This window comes from Lagenorhynchus albirostris, chromosome 4 (genome assembly GCF_949774975.1).
Source record: "Lagenorhynchus albirostris chromosome 4, mLagAlb1.1, whole genome shotgun sequence".
In the NCBI taxonomy this organism is placed as follows: Eukaryota; Metazoa; Chordata; class Mammalia; order Artiodactyla; family Delphinidae; genus Lagenorhynchus; species Lagenorhynchus albirostris.
In genome coordinates this window covers 121,208,145-121,218,062 of record NC_083098.1, presented here as the reverse complement: position 1 = coordinate 121,218,062, position 9,918 = coordinate 121,208,145, and the positions used below count along the sequence as shown (strand labels likewise).

The 9,918-nt window shown below is 36.2% G+C and overlaps 1 pseudogene; it reads left to right on the top strand.

The window, feature by feature from the left end:
* The first annotated feature begins 4,844 nt into the window (after positions 1-4,844).
* LOC132519469 (ubiquitin-conjugating enzyme E2 N-like) lies at positions 4,845-5,392 on the top strand (annotated as a pseudogene).
* Positions 5,393-9,918: the final 4,526 nt, after the last annotated feature.

Genomic DNA, 9,918 nt, shown 5'->3' with positions numbered 1-9,918 from the left:
TTTAAATTTTCCCATACAATTTTGTTTATACTGTCAATGTGTTGATAGTGAATCAATGCGGAGGTTACCACACTGTCCCTAATGGGCCTTCCTGCGTCTTTTTTTTCTGCCATCCTCTCCCTCCCCATCCCTGCTATTTCCTACCCACAGCATCCCTGGTCTCACTTTCTCCCACATCTCCCTTTGTCTTTCTGTCCTAGGGAGATGGATTCCAAATACAAAGGTGTAAAAAAGAATACAAAATCAGTGGGTTACTTGCCCACTAACCAACAGGTGACAGGGCACAAACAGGAAAACTAGTAAGCAGGTGAAGCCAGCTACAGATGTAACGGATTTTTTTCCAAGTAGCAGGATTTCTTGCCTTCCATTTGAGTGGTTTCTAACGGCCTTTCATATACGTATGCTAATTCCAGGCTTGAACATTTTAACCTAAGAGTATAGTCATGAAATTGGTTTTCCTGTGTAGCTTAGTCACTCACAACTGTAATCACCTAAAAATTGGTCATGGCTTGGAGGTTCCTTAGAAAACTAAAAATAGAGTTATCATATGATCTAGCAATACCACTTCTGAGCATATATCCAGAAGAGATGAAAACTCTAATTCGAAAAGATACATGCACCCCAATGTTCATATCAGCGCTATTTACAATCGTAAAGACATGGAAGCAACCAAATGTCCACCAACAGATAAATGGATAAAGAAGATATGGTATATATATATACAATGGAATATTACTTAGCCATAAAAAGGAATGAACTAATGCCATTTGAAGTAACATGGATGGACTGAGAGATTATCATACTATGTGTATTAAGTCAGACAGAGAAACACAATATATATATATATATATATATATATATATAACTGAATCACTTTGCTGTACACCTGCAACATTGTAAATCAAATATACTTCCATTTTTAAAAAATTAAAATATAATCAAATATACTTCCAAATCAAATACTTCCAAATCAAATATACTTCCATTTTTAAAAAATTAAAAATAAAATAATAAAAATAAATAAAAAATAATTTGGTCACGGCTCAATTTAGAAAGTGACCTTTCAATTTGATTAGAACCTAAGGTTTATAGATAGTAGAGTCTATAACCATTATATTATATATTTTCTCAAAACGATATGGGAAGGAGACCTTCCAAACTGTGCACTTAGTAAGCAAAACTGTTTTTCCATCAAACAATTTAAAAGGCTTCCCAGGGCTTTTATACTTTATACTGATTTTTAAAGTCTTCTAGTGATAAAGAATAACAATGGAAAATATAACAATTAGGGGTTGACTGTGAAATGACAGACTGCTCTAACAATAAAACCAAATCTACCTTAATAAACCACACACAAATCACTTCCTCAGGAGAGCAATAGCGACTGTTTTGCTCTAGAGATCATCTTAAAGCCTAGCTAACCATGTGTCATTCTCTGAGGTCACAAAGGACCACAGCCAGATTAGCTAGAACTGCATCTGCCAGAAGCAAGACATTAAGAATGTCAGGGTGGCAATTGGCTCTCCTCTCTTAAATGAATGGTTAAAATCGCTTTCTGTTATCATCTTTGATTAGGTTTGAATATTTTTTGCTTTAGTTCTTGTGTAGGTTCCACCTGTTTTACTGTGATAATTTTAGGAGGAAATGAGCCTTCTCTAGGTTTTAATTTCTCATTTTTAGAAAATAAATGGGTTATACGAAATATTGAGACTTTCCATCTTTGAAACTTTCCTCTAAGATTCTCTAATTTGGGAATTAGCAATTTTACTTGTATATTAAACTATGAGTTTGAGAAGAAAGCAGCTTACCATTTTGCATTATTTTTACATGAATGGCTAACCCTAATATACCCTCTGGCAGTTGGTTCTTCTAAGTGCTTCAATGTTCCTTTTTGAACTTTGTTTAGAATACTTATGGGTAAACATTGCTAGGTACTGTGCAGCAGAGGTTTTACAATCAGCCTACCTAGGAGGCTCCAAATTTTGGTCCACTACTTACCAGTCAATTGACCTTGAGTGTATTGCCCAGTTTTTCTTAGTCTCAGTTTCTTCATCTTTAAAATGGCAATAACAATAGTATATCATAGTACTGACGAGAAGAATCAATAAGACGAGGCACATAGAATGTTTTGGATAATGCCTGACACATGGGAATTGTTCAGTAATTGCACTTACATGTTTTTATATTTCTTTTCTCTACTAGGTTGTATCTAGACAGAGAACATTGGTAGCTACCTGTTGATGTGTCACCCTAGACACCCACTCTAGAAACCTGGCAGTTAGCTTTATACCCAGTCTATACCTGTTGATCTCACCTCCTTAATATTTCTTGAATTCTTCTTCCCATCCCTGACTACCAATGCGCCCATTGAAGAAATCCCCATCTATCCCCTGGATGATAATAGCATCCTTACATGTCTCCCTGACTAGATAGCTGCCAAAGTGACTTTTCTATAACATAAATATGGCCATCATTTCCTCTCTTGATCAAAACTCCACTGCCTAAAGGACAACGTAGCTTGGCTTTTAAGGATCTCAAAAAATATGGTGCCTGATCAGCTCTTTGCACACCAGGCTTTAGAAAAAAAATCATAGAATGATCTCATGGAGAGCATCAGGGAATCAATAAGGTAGAAAGAGAATCAGAACAGTACAGTGTTCTGTAACAAACATCAATAGTATTTCTCCTTCCTCAAAAAGGCAGGAATACTGCTCTATAAATTGAAGAATAAAACAGCTAAAGAAACCATAGCAGGAAAGGCTCACACCTGGGTATTTTTCTATTCTGACAAGAAAGAGGAAAATGTCTATCTACCACAAAATTAATCAACTTTTGAAAGACAAAAGAAATCAGTGCTGATAACTCTATGAGGTTTAAGCTTAATTTTAGAAAAAAAAAATCATAATTCATCTGGGTCCAGCCTATGCCTCGGACAGGCTGTAACCGCTAAATCATTAGTAACATACTGCTTCACTTGACCTTATTTCCCCAGACACCACTGCCACTACTGACCAGCAGAATCCAATATGCTGAGAGAATAATGTCATAAAAAACCCTCAGCAACTCTGCCTTCCGGAAGTGCTGCTTCTGCCAGTGACATCACAGCTTGTCAGCTCAATATGCCACTGGCATATAGGTTCACTTCAAGTGGTGCTAATAGATAGCACCAGGCCATCCAGTTGCAGTCCACTTTGAGATCACATTACAAAGCTACATGAAGTCCTGGGCAAGGCAGGAGGACTGATACTATTTTACTGTCTCTTTAGCATCATTATGTACTTGCAAAGGAAAAGAAATCATAAGAAAAATAGGAACATAATCATCTAACAACTAACTGTAATTTACAAACTTCTTTCTTACATGCTTTACAGGAGGTAGATAGAGCCAATATGATTCCAATTTTAAAGATAACTAAACTGGAGTTCAATTGAGTTTCCCAAGGTCACTCAATAAGATGTGGTCCTCACGTCTTCTGTCTTCATATTTTCTGTAGGTATCGCATGAGCAGAATCAGATAGACCGGGCCTCGGTGGTGTCTGCTTCTTATGCAGGCGTATTCAATATATGGGAGCAGGGCCCCTCTTGAGGGGCTTGGGCTTGGACTATTGTTCTCTGTAATAACATGGATGGCCAGCTGCTGGCTTTGATTCAGTAGCCAGTTGTAAAAAGTGAACAACACTTGCATAGAAGCAAAGTAGAAAGCAGCCCTCCTTGGGGACAGCTTGAACTCAATAAATAGCTCCATTAGTTTAAGGCGGGAGATATGCACAGGGATACAGATAGAACTCACAAAGGCACTGTTTCTTTCTACCTTTACTAATTGCATCTAACTTCTTTCAGTGGTTACTGGTTAATAGGACTGGGCAGATGGTCCTTAGAATTGAAGGGACATTAAAGGTTCATTTCTCCCATATGCCTGTTCTTAAACAGAACCACCCTTAACACCGTATCAGATTTTTTTGTTATATTTCTTTAAACTATATAAAGTCACATAAGCTATTGAAGCTACCTAACTATAAAAGTCACATAAGCTCATTGAAAAGATTTTGAATTATACAGAAAATTATCAAGAAAAAATTAAAATCACCTACAATTCAATACTCTAGATATGGCCGTTATTACATTTTGATGTGTTTCCATTCAATTTTTTACATGTATGTTTCTATCGTTTTCAGAATTAACTTTCTTATATCCTGCTTTTTTTCTCTTAACATTATATGAGCGAAGCTTGATTATATGATGAGAATCTTCCTATTAAATATTCTTGAAAATTTTTAATTTAAATGGCTGCACTTTTCTCTCATATGGATACACCAAAATATGTTTACCCTTGTTTCTACGGTTCAACAGTCAAGCTTACTTTGCTATTGATAAAGAATGCTGCAATGATCATCCATTTACAGAAATGGTTGTTCAAGTTTCTGATTATTTTCTTAGACAACTCTAGAGAGGGAATTACTAGCTGAAGGAGCATTAAGATTTTATGACTTTTAATACTTTTTTTTTTTACTACAACTATGACTTCTTTTGTTTTCAAGAAAGCACCAGCAATATATGAGGGACGTTTTACATTCATCAACTTTAAATATTATGTTCTATATTTGTTTGAGTTTGCTAATCCAAGAGTTTGTGAGTATTCTTGAAATGTATTTTCTTTTTAAAGACATTCAGAGAATGAGATTTGACACCCTCCCTTGACAAAACCCTGCATGACTGATTGAAGATAAACTGGCTTTGAATATAACAAAGTCTAAAATGTTACAGACACTTCTTGTTGTTGTTTGATGCAGAATAAAATTAGGAACAAGAGAGAAAGTGGGCCGGAAACCAGACCAGAGGCCGAACTCGGGATCCGACAAGATGGCCAGGCTGCCCCGCAGGATTATCAAGGAAACCCAGTGTGTGCTGGCAGAACCAGTTTCCGGCATTAAAGCAGAACCAGATGAGAGCAACGCCCGTTATTTTCATGTGGTCACTGCTGGCCCTCAGGTATTCCCCCTTTGAGGGAGGGACTTTTAAACTTGAACTATTCCTTCCAGAAGAATACCCAATGGCAGCCCCTAAAGTATGTTTCATGACCAAAATGTATCATCCTAATGTAGACAAGTTGGGAAGAATATGTTTAGATATTTTGAAGGATAAGTGGTCCCCAGTACTGCAGATCCACGCAGTCCTGCTATCGATCCAGGCTTTGTTAACTGCTCCCAACCCAGATGACCCATCAGCAAATGATGTAGCAGAGCAGTGGAAGACCAACGAAGCCCAAGCCATAGAAACAGCTAGAGCATGGACTAGGCTATATGCCACGAATAATATTTAAATCTATCCAATCATCAAGTGTACATCACTTCCCCTGTTCTGCCAAGGCTTCTTCCTTTTTTGTTTGCATTTAATGGACACAGTCTCAGAAACATTACAGAATACAAGTCCAGACATCTTCAGTCCTCTGGTGAGTAAATGCACAGTAGCAAATCTATGTCTTGTCCTGATTCACTGTTGTAAAGCATGAGCAGAGGCTAGAAATATCATCTGGGTTGTTGTGAAATGTTTAAAAGCAGTGGCCCTTCTCTGCTTTTATTCATCTCCCTCATCATGGTTTAAGTATAAAGCACTATGAATGAAGGTAGTTGTCAGGGTTAGCTGCAGGGGTGTGGGTGTTTTTCTTTTTTTATTATTATTTTTTTTTAGTGGTGGGGGGGAAGGTAGTTTTCATTTTATGGGCTCCTTACCCCCTTTTTATGGTGATCTGATTGCATTGGTTAAAAGCAGCTAACCAGTTCTTTAGAATATGCTCTCTAGCCAAGTCTAACTTTATTTAGACACTGTAGATGGACAAGCTTGATTGTTTGAACCAAAATGGGAACATTACGCAAACATCACGGCCCTCACTAATAACATTGTGACTTTGCTGTCAAGTGTAGAATCCTCCCTTCAATTAAAAGCTTGTGACCACTTTGTATGGCTTGTCTGGAAACTTCTGTAAAACTTATATTTTAATAAAAAAATTTTTGTTATTCTACTTTGCCTCTGTACAGTTTATTTTACTGTGTTTATTTCATTTTTCCCAATGTGACCATCGTATTTAAAAATTAAAACTGATGAAACATTCTATTTTGGTCTTCACCGTCTGACAAATTGAATGGTGAGAGAGAGATTTTGCCAGTTTCTTTTCACTGATGCAAATTTGTGTTAAGATACATCACTGAATGGAGTATTTATAAGCTGACCCTGAGCACGCCTAAAGCATCAGTATGTGACATTTTTTACCTCCTAGAAATTTGAAATGTGTTTGTATTGTCTGATTAGTTAGACGATCATAGAGTCACAGCACAGCCACACTTGTGACTGGCTTTGTGTGGGACTTTCACCTGTGCCGCATTTGTGTCTGCCATTTGCGTTATGACCTTGCTCTTATTTCTTGTCTCAAAACTTCATGTGTGACCACCGGTGTGGATTATTAGGAAACACCAATCTGATAATCCCTTGGGGTTTGCTGAGGCATTTATGAGTCTTTCTTACAGACCTGCTGAGCAAATCTCAAGCAGCCAGCTTGCATAAGTATCATCAGAAAGGTTTCTCCCTTAGAAGGCATCATATCCTCAGTTAATGATTCTTACTGTCATCCCTCTAATATTAGCTACGGGAGCTCCTTTTATTCTTTAATTTGATAATCAGCTCTTTTTTCTGCATTGACAGAGTTCCTCCCCCACAAAACTGTTCTTTCCCACCCTTCCATATCTAATTCCTGACTCTTGTTGTTTTTAAGACATAAATGCAGTCAGTCATAAGTATGTAAATGTTAACCTGTGGGTTGGAACCTTTGTCTCTTGCAGTTTAAGGTAATGGACATTGTAGCCCATCTGAGTTTTCCCCACTCTTATTCTCGTAACTTCTGGAGTTTCTTCAGAATGTGGTGTATTTTATTGTGCTCCTATGTAAGATGAAGCATTACCTATTAAAATTACATTTTCAACATAAAAAAGAGATGAAGTGATACAGAACATGAAGGTAATTTAATCATATTTTGATCATACTATATCTCAAATAAAAGGTTTCTTTGTGTCTTAAGTAACGTAAATCAAGTACATTGTTCTCCCTTACTGTCAAAAAGGTATTTCAAATTTGTCAACCTGAGTTTTTTATCTCTTGTATCTTCTTCTGTATTACAAAAGCTCTTAGCTCCATTTTACATGGGAATGCAATAAAGTCATTGACTAGTCACAGTTGTAAAAAATCACTGATAAATTAAGGAGGAGAAATGATACAAACTCCCCACTTTCTAAGATAAAACCTGACATTGACCCATGCAGCAGATTTTCAACAGGACAACTGTTATCTAATATTTCTCAGCCCACTGAATGACCTCACAACGGATAGGAACATCCGTTCCTATTTTCTTATATTCTTTTTTCTTCTTCCCTCCTTTCCATCTACAATGGTAAGTAGGTATGGAAAAAAACAAAACAAAACAACAACAAAAAATTTCTAGCCCAGTAAAGTCAGATACTAATTATAAATTTCTTACAAAAAATGTACTGAACTATTTCCTGCAAAAATGCAACATGATCAATAATCAACTATAATGGATTGTACATTTCAATGCTTAGAATATGAAATTCTACAGTGAATTAAAAAATCATTTTCTAATATCATCTCCTTCAGAAAGCTTGCATGATTAAGTGGATTAATCTACAGTTTACTAAGCTTAGGTAATAGCCTGACAATTAGGTTTTAGCTAATACTGATACTGGAAGAAAGTTATCAATTCCTAAGAATATAATGCCTACAGCAATGTTCTTTTCAAAATGTAGTATTCTTAGAACCAATAAAAGAATCTCCTGGAATATTTGTTTCAATGCAGATTCCTGAGCCATTTCCAAGTTACTGAATCAGAATCTCAGTAGGGTTTGGGATATCTTTTTTGAACGACATCCTCAGATATTCTTTTGCACACTAAAGTTTGAGAAAAGCAGATGATTTCTACATCTAAAGCAAAATAGCTCTTGTTGCCAAATATCAACCTAAGGATATTTAACCAGATCACCAAATCCAGTGCTATTTTGAGAAAAGGAATGTCTTAATAATTATTTGTGAATATACAGCCTTTTCTTGAATCGGAGGCACTGTTGGAAAATAGCCATTCATAAAATATTCTGCCATTTAGCAAAACCTCTCTGAACCACTATTTATAGTTATGTGTTAACTTCAGATTAAAGAGGTAAATAATGCTTAAGCATCTATGCTAGACCCTCTCCCCATGTACATCAGGTCTATTCTGGCATCCAGGTTTCCATGGATGAAGTTTCACAGGCCCCTGTCTTTCTTTCCTATCTGCCATATGCCACCAAACCCACATGCAGTAGGATGGCAGTGGCACAGTATAGTGGATTATAATGGGGTTTCAGAGGTGATTTTGAGGACATCCATTTGAAAAGCAAACGCAATATTATCAAGGTCTAAAGTGAAAAGATCTTCATTCAGGACATGAGGATTGGAACTCAAGAGGAATACCTCTGAAAGTCACATGAATTTAAATGCATTAATCATGCTTAAGGAAATTATCATATGGGAAAATAAGGTGTGATAGATATTTTTTAAATCTGATAAAAAGACACAATTATTGCCTGTCAATATTATATATTTTTCTCATTCACAGTCAAGTATAATTTAATTTATTGAAACATGTGCTTACTTCTCTACTGTCCTCAGTTGATTATAGCTGTATAGTTGTAATAGTAATTTAGATACAAAAGTAGTATTTCTCAGACTTTAGTGTATATACAAAAATCTTTCTAAAATGCATATTTTGATTCTTAGGTCTGGGGTGGGCCCCAAGATCCTATATTTCTAACAAACTACAGATAATATGAATGCTGGTGATCTGAGGACCACACACTTTGAATAGCAAGGTGCATTTTTACAACCATTTTTAATTGAAGTATAGTTAATTTACACTGTTGTCTAAAGTACATTTTTAAATCTATACCTACTGCACCATACCTAAGGCACTTTCAACCTTGTGGTCTTAGGAGTAATGTTTAGAGCATGAGAAAAAAAAGTTGTTGAAATATCCCACCATTTCATAAATGTATTTGGGCTCTTACTAGCTAACCCAAAATTACAAATCCATGGTACTTTTCATAATAGCAATCAACCCCATACTACTTTTCTCAAAATATGCATTAGCTACTCAGTGTTCACAGAGCTGGCCCCATTCTATCTCATCCTTGACTTTGACTCTCTTCCTGGACACCCAACTCTGCCAGTCAAAATTTTACACATTTCAAGTCCATTGAAATATTACCTCTTCATGAAATTTTTCCTGATGGCCTCAATAGAATGTAATTTCCCCTCCTTCCAAATTCTCATACTTATCAAATAGCCAAATCATATAAACACTGTCCTTTGAACATCTACTTGGACTTGGCCATCTACCTTTTCACTTCCTTTAGACCAGTTGTTCTTTCTCAAATCCAGAGGCACATTATGCATATGAGGAGACATATGACAGAAACTGAGGCCACAAGCCTCACCTAAGACTCATTAAAGCACAGTTTCTGGGGAGTGAGACCCAGGCATCAGAATTGTTTTAAATTTCTGGGATTCATGGCACCACAGCTGAGAAACACCATCTTAGATGGTAGGCTCTCCAAAGGGTTGCACTAGGTCTTAGGCATAAGCATTTATAATAGTATACTCAATTCAACTCAATAAATACTTACTAAGGGCCTTGAACACTTAACAGTAGGCACTTAATAAATACACATCAAATTGAACATTTAAATTTGTCATATTTGCACACTGGGAAGAAAAGGAAAGCGCGTTAATCAAACACTTTAATTCTTCACAACACATTCTTAGGTGATAGACTATCAAAACAGACCAAATCCTTTGTATAAAAAAATTTTGAAATTGCTG